The sequence below is a fragment of the Scleropages formosus genome, chromosome 14, assembly GCF_900964775.1.
Source record: "Scleropages formosus chromosome 14, fSclFor1.1, whole genome shotgun sequence".
In the NCBI taxonomy this organism is placed as follows: domain Eukaryota; kingdom Metazoa; phylum Chordata; class Actinopteri; order Osteoglossiformes; family Osteoglossidae; genus Scleropages; species Scleropages formosus.
In genome coordinates this window covers 23993852-24010496 of record NC_041819.1, presented here as the reverse complement: position 1 = coordinate 24010496, position 16645 = coordinate 23993852, and the positions used below count along the sequence as shown (strand labels likewise).

Below are 16645 nucleotides of genomic sequence, written 5' to 3'. Positions count from 1 at the left end.
TCATAAATTTGGGTTTTAAAATGTCCTTTTAGTGTTTTCCAGTGTTAATTAGTACAGATGTAAAACCTGAAAATGGAAATGAGACACATGGTGATCAAGTACCCCCCTCCCCCAAGGCATCATGGGACCTGTGATTGAACCCGCATCCTTGACCGTCAAAAGCAGCCAAACAGACTAAACCAGCCAAACCTCCTGGGCTCAAAAACACGGTTAAAGATTATCTCGGCTCCAAGGGCTGACATCACTGTTGTGAGCGCCCTCCTGCTGGACTGGCACCTCCCCACACACACACACACACAACCCCCCCCCACCGCCGCCGCACTCCCACAGATGGGTTCGAAAGAGGAGAAAAGAGGGCGAGAGCTTTCATAATAGACAGGGCCTTGAGGATAATGAAAGTGCAGGAGGAGTGGAGGAAAGGGACAGAAAAAAGGCCGTTGTGAGGAACTCTTTCACCGTGCTCTTATTTTCCCTTAATGAACCACGCTTTTCCGCGGCACCCTCACCCTGCTCAGACGCTGAAAGATCAGCAGGGAGATCAGACCAGAGCGCCGACACTCTGTAACTGTGGTGTGATGTTGCCGCACCGTAGTGGAAACACTGAAGCAGCATTTACCTCACTGTCTCTAAATGACCGGGCCATTTTTACCATGAATACTGTGACTGCTTGGTTAGTGACCGCATTTGTCCACTAACCACCTGTTTGGGCGACATTCCCCATCCTGTGAGGTCCTCTGACTGCTACCGTTTTAGTTAAGAAGTTAGGAAATGGCAATAATTACAGTTATTTTAAGTATAAAGTCCTTGAATAACACATTACACATTAAAAATGAGGGTGAGGGTTGCAAAATAAATTTTTAAAATAAAATAAAAATGCAAAAAAAAAAAAACCCATAATGTTTTAAACTAATATTATCATAATTTTTAACTTTTGTCCATAATGTCATGTGATGCAGAATGTAGAGTAAATAACATATAAAGTACTTTAAAGTCTTTGTTTAGAAGGTGTTAATATTTAACTGACACTGCTTGCCAGTGTTAAGGTACTTAGAGTCATTTACCCATTTATATAGCTGGGTAATTTCACTGGAGTAATTTAAGATAAGTACCTTGCTCAAAGGAGTACTACAGTTCGGGGAGGGGGGGCATATAACTTTTAGGTCCAAAGGCGGCTCTTCTAACTGCTCCACTACCCAATGTCCCCTCCAGTGAGTCTCCTCTGATTTATCTTTAACCATCTTTATTCATAGTTTTAAGGGATGTACACAAAAAAAGATCATTCTCTGCCTGTAAGCAAAACAAACGCAGAGGCAAATTTTATTGGTCAGTTTGGCTGAAGACATTAGGGTCAACAAAGACTTTCTAGAGTGCGGTCCCTAAAGTGAGAAGTAGTGAACATGGTCTAAAATCAGTGCCGTTATTAAAGTGCACTGTCGCTGACCATACATGGCATTACCTGCTCGGAGACTGCATGTACTGGTAAATGAAAAGAACCACTCTGGGCTTTTTTCAAATTGTGTCAATGTTCTAATGATGATGTAAACTTTTGTTTAAAACAATCCTGGGTCTATTACCAAACTGCTTAGCAGGGCCCCTTCATCGAACCGTACCTGTGTCCCTTAGAGGGACTTATTTTTAACACATTAAACAGTGGGTACGTTAACATCCACGGAAAAATTACCAGTCAATGCCGACTGCTTGTGTGAAGCATCTCTGGTCCCGGTCCAGATTGGCTGGATGGGATGACCATGACCCACCACCAGCAGTGAGCAAACCCAGCATGTCCTGTGGTCCAGATCCAGAGCACTTCTGTAAACCCAGTCCAAACCTGTACTGACTGCACAGCGCCGGCTGCTAGACTGATCTCTGTAGTGCTGGGCCCCCACACAGACCCTCTTATGGGGTCAAGGGTCTCCTGGGCTTCCTTTGAAAAAGGCGTTCCACACCAGTCTGGCAGGGGATGCAGCGAAACAGCACCAACATGTGTACAGTTCGAAGCGAGGAAATGGAGGGGAGCTGATTGGGGTCGCGTCTCGGGCCTCGGAAAGCGGCGGCATAAGGGATACCTGGACAGTCAAAGGAGCGGTGTAAATGTGATTATCCCACCCGAGACTGGAGTTCACAAACACTTTGTGGCCTCCAGCTCATGGACATGAAGGTGCAGTTTCACTAGAACATCACTGCTAAAGTATACAGTAACTCTGCTGCATGTACGTGATCAACGGCATAATCCTCTTTCCTCTATTTTTACAGCAAGCTCACTTGATTAGGGTACACCAGATATCCTAGGGTTAAAGCCCCTGGTGGTCCCAGATTCAAATCTCTGCATATGGTATAAAACCCTAGATCAGGGCACTTACCCTGAACTGATAAAGTAAAAATTATCCAGCTTTATAAATGATTAGCTCATAATATACACCTAATATACTTATTACATAAAAGTCATATTTTGAGCAGCTTTGGATAAAAATGTCATATCAAGGAATAAATGTAAATAATGGTTAATAATAATCATTTTTTTTAATATATATATACATACATACATACATATATATTATACACACACACACACACACACACACACACATATATATATATATACACTCACCGGTCACTTTATTAGGTACACCTTGCTAGTACCGGGTTGGACCCCCTTTTGCCTTCAGAACTGCCTTAATTCTTCGTGGCATAGAGTCAACAAGGTGCTGGACACATTCCTCAGAGATTTTGGTCCATATTGACATGCTAGCATCATGAAGTTGCTGCAGATTTGTTGGCTGCACATCCATGATGCAAATCTCCTGTTCCACCACATCCCAAAGGTGTCCTATTGGATTGAGATCTCGTGACTGTGGAGGCCGTTTGAGTATTTTGTACTCATTGTCATGTTCAAGAAACCATTTTGAGATGATTTGAGCTTTGTGACATGCCGTGTTATCCTGCTGGAATTAGCCATCAGAAGATGGGTACACTGTGGTCATCAAGAGATGGACATGGTCAGCAACAATACTCAGGTAGGCTGTGGCGTTTAAACGATGCTCAATTGGTACTAAGGGGCCCAAAGTGTGCCAAAAAAATACCTCCCCACACCATTACACCACCACCACCAGCCTGAACCGTTGATACAAGGCAGGATGGATCCATGCTTTCATGTTGTTTACGCCAAATTCTGACCCTGCCATCTGAATGTCGCAGCAGAAATCGAGACTCATCAGACCAGGCAATGTTTTTCCAATCTTCTATTGTCCAATTTTGGTGAGCCCGTGCGAACTGTAGACTCAGTTTCCTGTTCTTAGCTGCCAGGAGTGGCACCCGATGTGGTCTTCTGCTGCTGTAGCCCATCTGCTTCAAGGTTCGACATGTTGTGCATTCAGAGATGCTCTTCTGCATACCTCGGTTGTAACAAGTGGTTATTTGAGTTACTGTTGCCTTTCTATCAGCTCAAACCAGTCTGGCCATTCTCCTCTGACCTCTGGCATCAACAAGGCATTTTCGCCCACAGAACTGCCGCTCACCGGATATTTTCTTTTTTTCTGACCGTTCTCTGTAAACCCTAGACATGGTTCTGCATGAAAATCCCAGTAGATCAGCAGTTTCTGAAATACTCAGTCCAGCCCGTCTGGCACCAACAACCATGCCATGTTCAAAGTCACTTAAATCACCTTTCTTCCCCATTCTGATGCTCAGTCTGAACTTCAGCAGATCATCTTGACCGTGTCTACATGCCTAAATGCATTGAGATGCTGCCATGTGACTGGCTGATTAGATATTTGCGTTCACAAACAGTTGAACAGGTGTACCTAATAAACTGGCCGGTGTATGTATATATAAAGAGAGAGAGCAATATTACTGCCCACTCAGTTAAGGAAAGATTTTGGCTCTCCGGTCCAATTCCAAGTAGGGGCATTTTGTCACGGTCATCGCCTGGTGGTGCCGTTGACAGCAAACAGTGAGCAGCCCACTCAACTTCCAGCTGGGGTCTAGAACACTGTCTAACCGTGGCAGAAATGGTCAGAGGAGCGGAATGAAACCTCGTGTTAGTTACTGTTATCTGTGGACCGACGGCAGCAACCTTTGCGCGCTAAGTGTGGTCCGCACTGACAGGTGGGTGGAGAATTAGCCCTGCGTACACACAAACACGGCCATGCGGAGCCCTTTAATCTTCTTTTCTGGCGCATTGTAGTTTTGCAGAAGCCCTGAGGAGAGGATATGTTTGATAATGAGAGGACAGCGGGGGGTTCATACCCATCACTAATGGAAGAGTCCGGAAGCCCGGCACTAGTTGCTTGGACTGCTCCCGTAGCGAGCGCTGAAGTGGGCTGCCGGCCACGCTGATCGACTGCCGTGAGCCAGAATGATTGACAGGTGACGCAGGGAACGGCGAGTCGGGACCACTGGTGTGGACTCGTGTGTGTAATCCTCCGTATTAAAGAAACACTCTCCGAACCAGCCAATTAGCCACACCATGCCTTATGTGCTAACCCATGAAAGTCTAGGGATGAATGAGGGAATAAACTACAGACCCATCTCAGCATCCACAGTGCAGAATAACACACAGGTGGGAAAAAGATACGGCTTTATAAAAGACATCTCTGAGATTTTTTTTTTTTTTCAAATCTCGTCTCCCTTTGTTAAAATGCCCAGGTGGTTAAATGAATCCTATCACAACCTTGGCTTTGTGAGAAGAAATGTGTGAAAACCATCTTATGGAACAGGCGAGATGAATGCACACGGCAGGAAACACTTCTTTTTATTTCTTGAAAAGGGCTAAACGTGTGCTAATTCATAGGGATACCGGAGGTGCTCTTTGGAAGCAACGCTTAAATGGCATGTACTAATCCAGAGATCTAAGGCAATCTTAATGTAATTATATGCAAGAGAGAATTTGTTTCCTTTTTCTTGATTGTTTGGTGGCCTGTTGCAATGTGCATAATGTAAACAACACTCACTATTCACTCATTCATGTATTAGAACATTTTTTCCAAAGGATTATACAACACAATGGTGTCTGTGAGTGTATGCATGTGTGTGTGTGTGTGTGTGTGTGTGTCTTGTGTGTGTGTTTGTGTGGCTGAAGACTTAAGCATTACTTAAGAAATACTTAGATATTAGCAAATATTGTGTAAAAGGCACAGATATATTACATACACACAGAATGTATATATATGGACAAGCGGTTCTGAAAATATGTGTGTGTGTGTATATATATATATATATATATGTATATGGTCCTGCTCTCCAGTGGGTCTGGGGTTCGAGTCCCGCTTGGGGTGCCTTGCGACGGACTGGCGTCCCGTCCTGGGTGTGTCCCCTCCCCCTCCGGCCTTACGCCCTGTGTTGCCGGGTTAGGCTCCGGCTCCCCACGACCCCGTATGGGACAAGCGGTTCAGAAAATGTGTGTGTGTGTGTATGTATATGTATACATAACTTATTATTATTGAAAACTCTTCACACAGTGACACGGAGTACTGAACAAATATATATGTGTATATATTGTATAATTTAACATAGACAGAATATTTATACAAATTAAATATTTGTATATATATATATTTATTTACGTACACACACACACACACACACACACACACACATATTTATAGTATATAAAACATCACATATTGTGCCTGTCTGTCTCTTACCTTTTACTCATTTCTCTGCTTCTCTGCTGTTGGGGCATCTTGAACGTTGAATGTTTGCTGTTGGTTAAAAAAAAAAACATGGTAAATGCTGCTATTATTTATCATTTTACTCAATGCTTGTCATCAAAGCAACTTAAAACGTTAAGCTACTTGCAAGAATTTGTAGAGTTGGATCATTTTTGCCGGAGGAATTCTGGATAACTACCTTGATCAAGGGTGCTACAGTGTGAGGGGGATTCAAATGTGGATTCTTTCAGTGTCGAGCAGCCGCTCTAACCTCTACGCCACCTGCTGTTTGCCCAACGCTTGGGCCCAGCTTAGACCCTGGTTGTGTGTTATAGAGTAGTGACCTCATTGTGTACATTGAAGATTCATCAAAGTTCAAATGCAAGTACAGCTCCATTACGATCACAACATTTAGTTTTCTTCTATTTCGATTTCCCATTTTCTCTTGCATAACTTACATAAAAAGATGTATCTTCTGCAGCTGACGGTCACTGGCCTCACATTTTCGGGGAAAGGTTTTGTTTAGCAGGACAGAAAAGTCAAGATGTGGCTTTTTATTTTCCGCCCCTCGTTCTATTTCCGTCTTCCAGAGACGAACAGAAGAGGCCTTTTGAATGGCAATGAGAGTGTGCTGAACTGCAGGTCACAATTAAACAAATTCTTAACAACAGTGGAAGTGATTTTAAGCGGAGACGGTTGTGGATGTTTCTACAAATTTATGGTACAGTCTTACAGGTGTGTCTATGGATTTCTGAATGCGTGTGTGTGGGAGACGGGAATCAGGAATGGAGGGTTTCTGTCTTTTGTGTGCGTTGGAGAAAGTGCTTTGCTTACTTGCTCTTGAATTCAAGGAAGTCAAACCATTAAGAAGTTGCAGTTGAAGAAGTCCTATACGTTTCACAAACCAAAGCATTCTGCTCTCAACCAATCAGAATTTTTGCTATTCAAATATGTCTAATATGCCTTGGTGCGTCTGGTAAGAAAATAATCTTCTGAATAGACGAGGCTTGGATAAATGAAAAGGATGAGTCCCGCTCGTTGTTTGTCCTGACCACAACTTTTTGACCGGTTCACAAAACACAGTTTTACCCCATGAGTTTACAGGACAGTGGAAAAAAAGTATTTCCCAGACATCATTCGTATTTTCAGTGGAAGCCCAGGAGACCCTTGAGTGTCCAGGTGAGCGAGTTTCATAATGTTCTGACACCGTTTTAGGCTTTTTTGGAATTTATCGCCGGCGGCACCGTTTCCGTCATCTCGTAAAAAGCAACAAATTTGACAGTCCCAAAAAGCACTGCACTCTCCTCCGTCACGTCTTCCCGTCACCAAAATGGAGCCATAAATGTCACTCGGTAGTCCTGCTGAGACCAGGTACGCTATAAATCCATGGCTCGTGTTATGAAGTAGATCAGACGCTTTGAGCGGATGCTGCGGCTCTGTGAGCGGCTGCACACGCGAAATCACGTGACCACAAGTCATGTGTCAGCGTACTCCTCCATCTGCACTGCCACCAGGACGACTAAACCTAATTCCTTCTCTATGATGGCGATGCTACAGCACTTGTTCCTGGCGCCCGTAGCATCCGACGGCCTCTAACGAGGGCAGAGATGGATCGATGTGATGGGATGTCGTTTTGGCACCCAGCACAGCGGCAAACCCGGTTAGCTGATACATTACAGCTGCGGTTTGGCCCACCCTGATTAGACCTAATTAGAACACAGCCTAATGGACTTTGACATTAGCCACAGGGGTGCCGGTTTGGGCCCCCGCATTTGGGCCTCAGAACTATCTTCCCGAAGTCCTTGACGGCTGTCTGAGAATTTCAAAACACATTTCATATGCATGGTTATTGAACAGGAATACATTTATGAATGTCAGAGGACTGATTTCAATCAAGCTGGAATCATTATTAAAAAGACACCTTCGAGCATCACAAGATCAGAATCTTATGATCAGAGGACTGAGGTTCCGGCTTTGCCTCGGTGTTGGTCCACTCCCAGAGAGCAAGTTCCCGCAGACTAATAACATCTCTCAACCGTTCAGAGGCGTAATCGGCTCTAATACAAACTGAATGCAAACATGCAGGCGAAAATTAAAATATTGAAGATCGGAGGGGCAAATATCATATTCATTGACTGAACTTTCCACGAGAGGCAGCGAAGCCAAAAGTCCGGGTAAATTACCGCCGCAATTAGAGTCCACGCTGTCAGCTCGTTTATTGGGAGAGGAAAAAAAGGCTGCCATCTATTGAGAAGAACAGTCACAGTTGCTTAATAACTTTCCCTCTTGTTTGTTTGCAGGCTCCCCTTATTTATTTGGCTCACGCTCGATGGAGCAGGAAGGTATCATTAACAAATCGCAGCGGATTTCCGCGCTCCCTTGCTTTATCTGTTGTGTTCCCGCGCACCGTGACCGAGGCCGGCTAAGTCTAAACTATTGCTCACTTGCTCGCCGTCAGCGTTTTGCCCCGTAATCCTATTAGAAAAGTAGCAGCATTTGCACATTTGAGAATGAACATTTAATCAGTGCGTTTGGACAAAAAAAAAAAAAAACGGAGACAACGGCTCCCCGTGCAAGGGAAGGCTGAAGCGGTAAATTTCGAGCTTGTGTCCAGCTGAAGTCTGATTTATGAGATTTACGACAGATTTTGTCTCTTGGACAGGGTTGGTTTGCATTGGGTTTTTTGTCTGATTTCTGTCCAAATGGATTTCGAGGTGTCTGACGTTTCCGCCGACAACTTGTTTCTGCCCCTGCATCAGATGGGGATACAGATCACGTAGCTTCTAATGTGTAAGGCCGACCGCACAGAAGGTTACAGACCAGTCTGCTCCACCCCCACAGCTGAATGGCTACCCCATGGGAACAAGTGACGTCTGCACCGGCTAGCCGAGCCTTTGAGGAAGGAGGTCTCGTAAGGACACCCGTCGGTATTATTTAACAGGAATCAGGGACTGTTAAGCGAAGTGTCACCGTGTGCCGCAACACCAAGCAAGATCCCAAGAGCCAAGGGGATGCAGAATGAAAAGGGTCTATAGCTGTGTGTTTAGTATCAGCAGCATTTTCTTTTCAGTCTTTCCAGCTGTTAGATGGTACAAGTGCAGTGCAGTTATAGCAAAGAATCTTGGGAAGACCCCTGAAGTCTGGAAGAAAGATGCCAGTTTCACTGTAGGATTGCCTTTCCTTCACACACATTTTAATGTTCACCATCAGCTGATGTTTAGCCTGTTATATGCCATATCTCATCAATTCATAGTGTTAACACTGCATTATTGGAGATATTTAGAACTGTGGGATTTCTGGGTTAATGAGGTGTTTTTTTGTGAACGGGTGAGGTCTGACAGGAAAAACCAGAAACCAGAAAAACAGTAAAACCAGAAACCAAGTCATTTGGTACCCCACGAAGGCCAAAGAAATTACAATGGAGAAAACTACGGTGAAATCTTAACGTGCGGCATCGTGATTGATGGAAAAGGCAGGTGATCGACGGCCACATTCAGTTTAATTTTGAGCATGTGCAATAGCCAGTTAAATCAAAGCAGCTGGGAATTACCATAGCCTGCGAGAAGAAAGTAACTCCAGCTTATCTCAGGGATTTATAGATGGGGTCCTGAATGAGAGGCATAAAACAGCCAGAAATCGATCCAAACCAGATGAAGCAAAGAAAGATGGTTCTGCTGAGTTGGTACCATTTGGGAGGCCATTGTGCAGAAAGTCTTCTCTCATCAGACACCTATGAGTTACCTCAAGCTAGGAAGAACAACGGCTTCCCAGACAAAACCACTTCCTACCAGATAATAGACAAGATCAGCTACTTTAGTCACATCTTGCTCAAGTGTCCACAGTCCAGGCAACATGTTCTGCTATTAGTCTTCTTGAAGAGTCCACAAAAATCGACAAGTTTCCAATTCTCGGGCATAATTTAGCATGCAGGGATGGAAGGCTTCTCTTGACAATGCTTCGAAACAGCAGAAGGGAATAGGGCAGATGGCCCTCGCCATCATGCGGGTCTGCTGTACCGCCACCATAGCGGTTGCAGCTGAAGAAAGGACCCCCCGGAAGGAAACAGAATCCAGGACGTCGCTTACTTGTTTGTTCTCCGCCGGGCGTGTTTGTATTTGTTTCCGTTTTCCATTGGCCGCTGTGCGCTCCACTTAATCTCCTTAAGCGCAACTCCTTATGTGCAGTCACAAAGCGGGTGGGTGGGCCAAACTGGGGTTTTGCATACATTTCTGCCTCAAGGTTACAGTGACAGTGTGCACTGGATGGTGGTTTGCTGGGAGGGGAGCGTTTGCCAGGCATCTCATGTCCAGATTGTATGCTGATCCCCCGCATCAGGACAGAGCCCAAAGAAAATACACAGTCCCACCTTTTTAAGGACCGGCCAAAGCCTCTGTGTTGAGCATTCCTCTGAAGGCCGTCCTCGTCCTTCTTCTGTAGGCTCTCTGTCTGTTTTCAAAACTGTCTTCAGAGCCTTTAAGAACAGCTCAGTAGACCCCAGACAAGAGTTTACCATGCAGACCCTTGGCTCTCAAACCCATTTTTTTTTCCAGAAACTACACTATAGGCAACATTAATAATAACAAGTTCATATTTGTTTTTGAGAATCAATATTCATCACATGCCTGGCCATGTCTGCTTAAAATCAGAAGGAGCATCTAGCTGTTCATGTAGCTTTAGCTTTAGATTGGAGAAGCGCTCCGCTCCTCTGCGCTACACATTTGCGGCTTTGACATCCGCTAAATAAAAATCGAACAATCATTCCGGTATTAGATTCCCTCTCACGAATAGGTTTGAAACATCCGACATCGTAAGCCTGCCGCCGACTCTCTGTGAGCGACGGTAGCTCAGTGCTCTAGCATGGCTTTCACTAGCCTGACCCTACCCAATCCTTCCTGGTTACTATGGGGCTGAGCCCCAAGTACAGTACTCGACCTGCTGGTGAGCCCTGAGGGTCAAGACAGGGTGACAATTGTTGTGGTGCGCGGAGACACTTAGCAAAATCCAATTACTTTGTTTATTAGCACAACTCGCGGCCGTTGCGACCGTTTGCCAGTGAGGTTGCTGCGCTGCCCGACACCCGGCATCCAAATTGGAACTAGTTAGGAGCTACCCAAAGGACCACTTTGAGTGGGGGGCGGGGGCACAGAGTTCCCAGTCTATCGCGAATCAAAGCCTCGGCAGCAGACTCCGTCCGCAAATGTTCCACTTGAGAAAAGAGATTGCCTCATTAAGTGCAATGGTGATCCCAGCATGCTTTAATGAATGCTTTTGTGTTTTTATTCTGTGTTATTAGATTAACTTTTCCCCTTCAAATCCAGTTCCCTTATTAATTAAAGCAGATACACCAATGCTGCAATAATGCTTCCATTTTTTAAATATATGTATTTAGCCGAACGGAGATATGAGTTTGCATATTTCCAGCGGACTGGCTGCGTCTGGCTGAGGAGTGACCTCGGCCCAATCTCAGCTGTCTGGCTGAGGCCTCTGTAGCCGTGGCACTGTGTCCTGGATCGAACCCCTTGAGCCACTTGGGGCCTCGTACGTCCACCCACCCCGTTCCTTCCCCCAGCATGTTCTAAAGCTCTTAATTGTTGTCATTAATCTCCCGGAGAAGGCCTATCGGCGTACGAGGGTGATGAAGTCGACGCCTGCACCCTTCATGCGTGCAGCTGGTAGCAGAGTGGTTCAAAGTGCTGTCTTTAGACCCAAAGGTTGCAGGTTTGAATCCCACCTCTAGCTGTACTGGCTTTGAGTGAAGTACTTACCCCAAGTTGTTTCAGTAAAGTTACCCAGTTGTGTAACTAATTGTAGGTAGCTTAACATTGTTTCTTGCTTTGGAGAAAAGCATCAGCTAAGTGAATAAATATGCGTGTGTATCGGAGTACAGTAATTACACGCTCCCGAGCATGTTTCCATTGGTGCCGTTCAGGGGCCACGGCCATGCGGGTGAGTATCCATAAGGAAGAGTTCTGTTGATGGACGGGGGAGGTGCCGCTTCTAAGTGGACATCAGCACACATCACCGCAAGGACACACCTGCACTGGTGCGGCCTGCCAAGTGGCCTTTCTCCACATTGCATCAGCGTTGCATGGGACCGTGAGCTTCCGATGTGCTCTGTTGCAAAACGTGTTTACGAGCACCGGCGCAAAACACTTCCTCCATTATACATGTGTGTTTATGTGGCTTGTGCGTCCAGTTTTCTCAGCGCGACTCCATGTGTTTCCGCATGGGGTTCATTCCCAGCCCTTCGCCCCACCTCGCACATACCCTTTCGCCACATATTAGAAGGAGTCGCAAAGAACGATGAAGGAAAGAAGTCAAGATCACTGTACCTTCGTTTTGAGATCTCGCCGTACCTTTTGTTCATCCCCTTATCCAGTGGTCAAACTGTCGACAAGGCTGCACTCCCTGAGCGCCTGCTATCTGAAACCTCGGCATCAAACCTCCTCGTGGAAAATGTCCCTTTTAATTTGCTGCCAGGCAGCACTTTCCACTCTGCGCCCTCGCTAAAGAGCTTAGGCTAATGTCGTTAGTGCCTCTTCCTCCATTAGGATAATCACAGCACAAAGCGTCCGCACTCCGAATAGGCTGATGAGCGCAGGGGGGCAAACGAAGGGCCTGCATGGCGAGTGCAATCCTTTAACTGAGGACCACAAGGCCGACTATAGAGAAAACCTCTCTGCTTCATTGGCTTTATTGGGCTTTTGGCATTTGGGTTTAGAGCGGTTGCAGTGACTGGTGGTGTTATTACTGCTCATGATACGGTACAGATTCCAATAACAAGGACCCACAACTGTGATCTTTGGATTTTCCAAGAATCTACCTTTACTTGTTATTATTTATTCACTGAAATGATGATTTTTTTTTTTTCTAAGGCAGCTGACAATTTCAGGTTTGCATGCTAAGCTGCTTTCATTGAATTAAACACTTATAGAACTGGGTAATTTTTACTGTATCAGTTCAAGGTAAGTACCTTGATCAAGGGTGCTACAGTGGAACAAAGGATTCAAACCTGGTTCCTTCAAGTCCAAGATGACACCTCTATGTCACAGGCTTATTCCTTTATGTTTTTTCCGCTGTTGACAATGGGAGAAGCATAATAGTAACTCCTGTTTTAAAAAATGGGGAAAACTGTGAGCAGGTGAAAGAAAAATGATATCTTTCAGCATTTTGATTGCTGCTATTAATGTGTAATTTACCTGACACCTTTCTTCTAAGGCTTCTACACTAAGTAACGTACACTTATTTCCGCATTTACACAGAAAGATCATTTGTACTGGATCCGCTCATGGTAAGTTCCTTGATCAAGGATAGTGCAGCACGAGCAGGGATTCAAACCCCGGCCCTTTACTGGATCCAGCCACCTGCAGCCTCAGTTTCTTCTGCTCTAAACCAGTTAGGGTCGTTCATACACCTGATGTTTTTTTGGTAGATCAGTTTATGATACCCATGGTCCAGGTGAGCTCTCTGATGTCTTCCCGAAACACCATAGAAACGGTGACCCTTGCCCTGCCTCACTGTTGACGATCTGTCACTGGCATTGCAGAAACGGGATGGAGAAGAGCAAACTGAACACCCCACCCCCCCCGTGTCTTTCTGGACCAGGAGTAGCCGATACACTTCACATCCACCAAATAAGACGATTTCAGAATAAATTGGTCCCTTTTAAAATGCTGTTTTATAAAGACTATTTTTTTCTGCTTGGAGAGATTTGAGCATTAGGAAGTGACGGGGAGAAATACCCTTCTGCAGCACCAAATGAGCACAGTTAGTAATAACTCACTCCAAGGGTTTAGAGGCTTATTCAATTACCATGTTCAGTTTCATTTCTCGTTATCTGTGTTTTCGCACAGTTTGTGGACAATTGTAGAGTTTAGAGGTGACGGGGGACAGAGGGAAAAGGTAAGGTGCGGCGTGTGCATTTCACAAAGGTGGGGATGATAACATTACTATAAGTGTGTGGCGGATGGGATGATGAAACGGTTGTGTGTGTGAAGCGGTTGAAGGAGGTGTTGTGAGGAGGGATCTAATTTAGTTTTTTTCTTTACTTGTTTATTATTAGAAAGGTTGGCATGTAACCTTCTCTCACGTGGGGTGGGTGGATTATGCTCCCGTCTGTGTGTGAATATGTGCGTAAGTGTGTGTGCTGGGTTCGTTGATAATAAAAGATTTTCAAAACGTCTCCGAAAGTTGGCTTTTTTTTGTATTGACTAGTGCCCTGCTGTGTCCTCTTTAAAGTGCTATAATGGAATAAGCTAAAAGGGAACGAATATAAACGGGTAAAATATTTTCATTGTTTACACACCCTGCATCCATGGTATTATCCCTATTGCTGCCTCTTTTTTTTTTTCGCCAACATACCAGCTTCACCAGGATCTTCCATCTAAACTTGGATGGTTAGTGCACCATCTGCTCTGAATTGGGGATTTGGGACCCCTTCGAAGTATGGGAGGAGGATGGATTGATCGGGGAGCCCCCCTGCGCCTTTGCCACTGCCGCACACTTCCAACCACCCTCTTCCTCTTCATCACTCCATCCTTCCTCAGACATTCCCTCGTACCTCCACATCTCGTTTCCCTCGTTGTCCTCCTTTTCCATCTTGACCCCCTTCTCCGGCTGTGATACTTTCTTAGTCCCTGCCTTTCTCCTCAAACCAGCCTCTCCCTCAAGCTCTGTCTTTCTCTGGCTCCACCTGCCTCTCAAACGCTGTCTTTCTCTGGCTCCGCCCACATCTTAAGCTCCACCTGTCTCTCAATCACTGCCATTCTCTGCTTTTGCATCTCTTTCAAGCTCCTCCTTTCCCTGGCACCACTTATCCCAGTCTCTACTTCTCTCTTTTGTTAGCTTTTCGGTGGGGCGGGGGCAGGGAGCACTCTCTCCAAGATTGGTACGTCCGCTAATCTCGATCGCCGCCGACAGGTGCACTCGGAGGAGAGAGCTCTCCAGCCGGTTGAGGAAACACTGGTGCGTGGCAGCCATCCACGACAGACGGGCCGAAGTTAGGAAACTATGTGTTGGCGGGGAGGGTGGGGGGTTCAGCTTTCGGCAGAAATCCAGAGCCTAATTTACCACCAGAACACTTCCTCCCAAGCGCCTCCGGCTGTTTGGTTTTGCGTTCCCCACTGTGCCACCCTCCACTGCCAGGGCCCTCCTTTCCAGTCAAAGTGCATCACCATTAAAGTTGCTCGATGATTAGATATGCGTCTGCATGTCACATCGGATTGTTTGTTTGCAGACACCTTCCTCCACCTTCCTCCAAAGACACAGCTTACGATTTATGTTTACGCTTTTACCCATTTGTAGCGCTCGCTATTTTTTACTGGGGAAGTCAGTTTAACAACCGAACAGCAGGTACGTCTCCGACCGCGGTGTTCTTACCGTGTCGCGATTGGACTCCTGTGCCACCTGGTGAACTGGGAGGCCGATTCCAACCGCTAATGAGCAGAAGAGCAGCATGGGGTCATGGAGAACCCTCAGGGATGAGGGATGCAGACATGAGCCTCACATCTCGACTCGTGCCCCAAACTCATTCACCGGGTGATAAAGAAGCCGGGAATGTGTGCTGTGAATGCCACCCCTCCCCACCCCCCCCCCGCTTTGTTTCAGTTTATTTTTTACCCTTCTAGTACAGAGACTTGAGCTGTAAGCATGAGTCAGGCAGCACAGCGCTGAAGCCATGTGAGGGCATGCGGGAAACTCATGACCACCCATGACCAGGTCAGAGTCCATTTTCTGGCCCGACTGCAGCTGGACTCAGAGTCCAGTGGTTATGGATTTTGGAGCCTGTCCTTATAGTGTCTCTCAAAGCCTCTTTCAGGACTGTGTGAAATGCGGCCGCTGGACTGAAAAAAAACGGGGCTCAGCTTTGATCCTGTTTTGCTAGTAGAGCAGAGAATCAGGAGATGAGCCAGCTCCACCAACTGTCCCCTCTGAAGACCTTTGGGTGGAGGAGTCTCCCTGTCCGCACTGGGTTGAATCCCGAACAAGTGCCATAAAAGGGTCGTTAGCGGTCGCTGCAGTTTTATATCGTCTTCAAGACTTGACACTGTTGTCATCCTCTCATGCCCTCCTTTCTTCGTCATTGAGGGGCTTCATGGCTCTTTGTGCATTCTCATCCTCTTTTTCTCTCTCCTCGTAGTGTTCAAAAATAATACACAAACACACCTTTTTCCTGGCCTGGCATCATTAACAGAGAGGTTTATCAGTGGAAACAAGGACAGCCGGTGACAGAGATGCCTCAAGGCTGAGTCTCCGCTGGGCCCTAGGAGTCCTCAGCTGCCCTTATATTGGGGGCCTGCTGTGTAACCATAGACATTCAGAATCCATCACAGCTCCTGAGCTATGAATTAGTGCTGCTTGTCTGAATCCGGTTCTGATTGTGCAGACTTTGCATGTTCTCCCTGTGTTCATGTGGGTTTCCTCCAGGTACTCTGGTTTCCTCCCACAATCCAAAGACACATGTTTCAAGTCAACTGGTGCCTCTAAACTGCCATTCGTTTGTGTATGTGCGAGTAAAGGAGTGTGTGGGACTTCCTTGCGACGCACTGATGTTCCCCCTTGGGTGTAACCAGCTTCATACCCTGTGTTTCCAGGATGGACTCTGGACCACCACAACCCACAATTTCTTTAGCAGTTGCTGAAAAAGAATGGATGGCCAGATGAAAACGAGCACGTGGATGTTTGTGTATGTTGTGGTACCCCATGCCAAAGTGTGTGTCTGTGTTTACCAGCCTACGCACAGAATTTGTTGAGTCCTCTTCTTCTTTATCTCTTTTGGAATACCACTTTCTGTGGCCTAAATGCAGTCACTCATCAACACCCGTGCTCCATTAGCGAAGGCTCTTTTGGTCCGCAGTTTACCTGGAAAATCGTGTTCCGAGCAAAGTGTCGCATTTGTTGTTCCCACAACCTTGGAACATGTCTGATTTTAGTCCCGTCTTTTCACAGAGTTGAAGAATTTCACCACTAAAAGCATAAGCGGAGGCGAAGGAGAGCTG

At 46.0% G+C, this 16645-nt stretch overlaps 1 long non-coding RNA gene across 1 annotated transcript; it reads right to left on the bottom strand.

The window, feature by feature from the left end:
* Window positions 1-1329: 1329 nt before the first annotated feature.
* Window positions 1330-15233, bottom strand: LOC108928990 (uncharacterized). Its single transcript, XR_001965719.2, has 3 exons — window positions 15027-15233; window positions 5643-5699; window positions 1330-2066 (listed from the first exon to the last, which is right to left on the bottom strand). It is a non-coding gene; the product is annotated as an uncharacterized LOC108928990 (long non-coding RNA).
* Between the last annotated feature and the right edge of the window lie 1412 nt (window positions 15234-16645).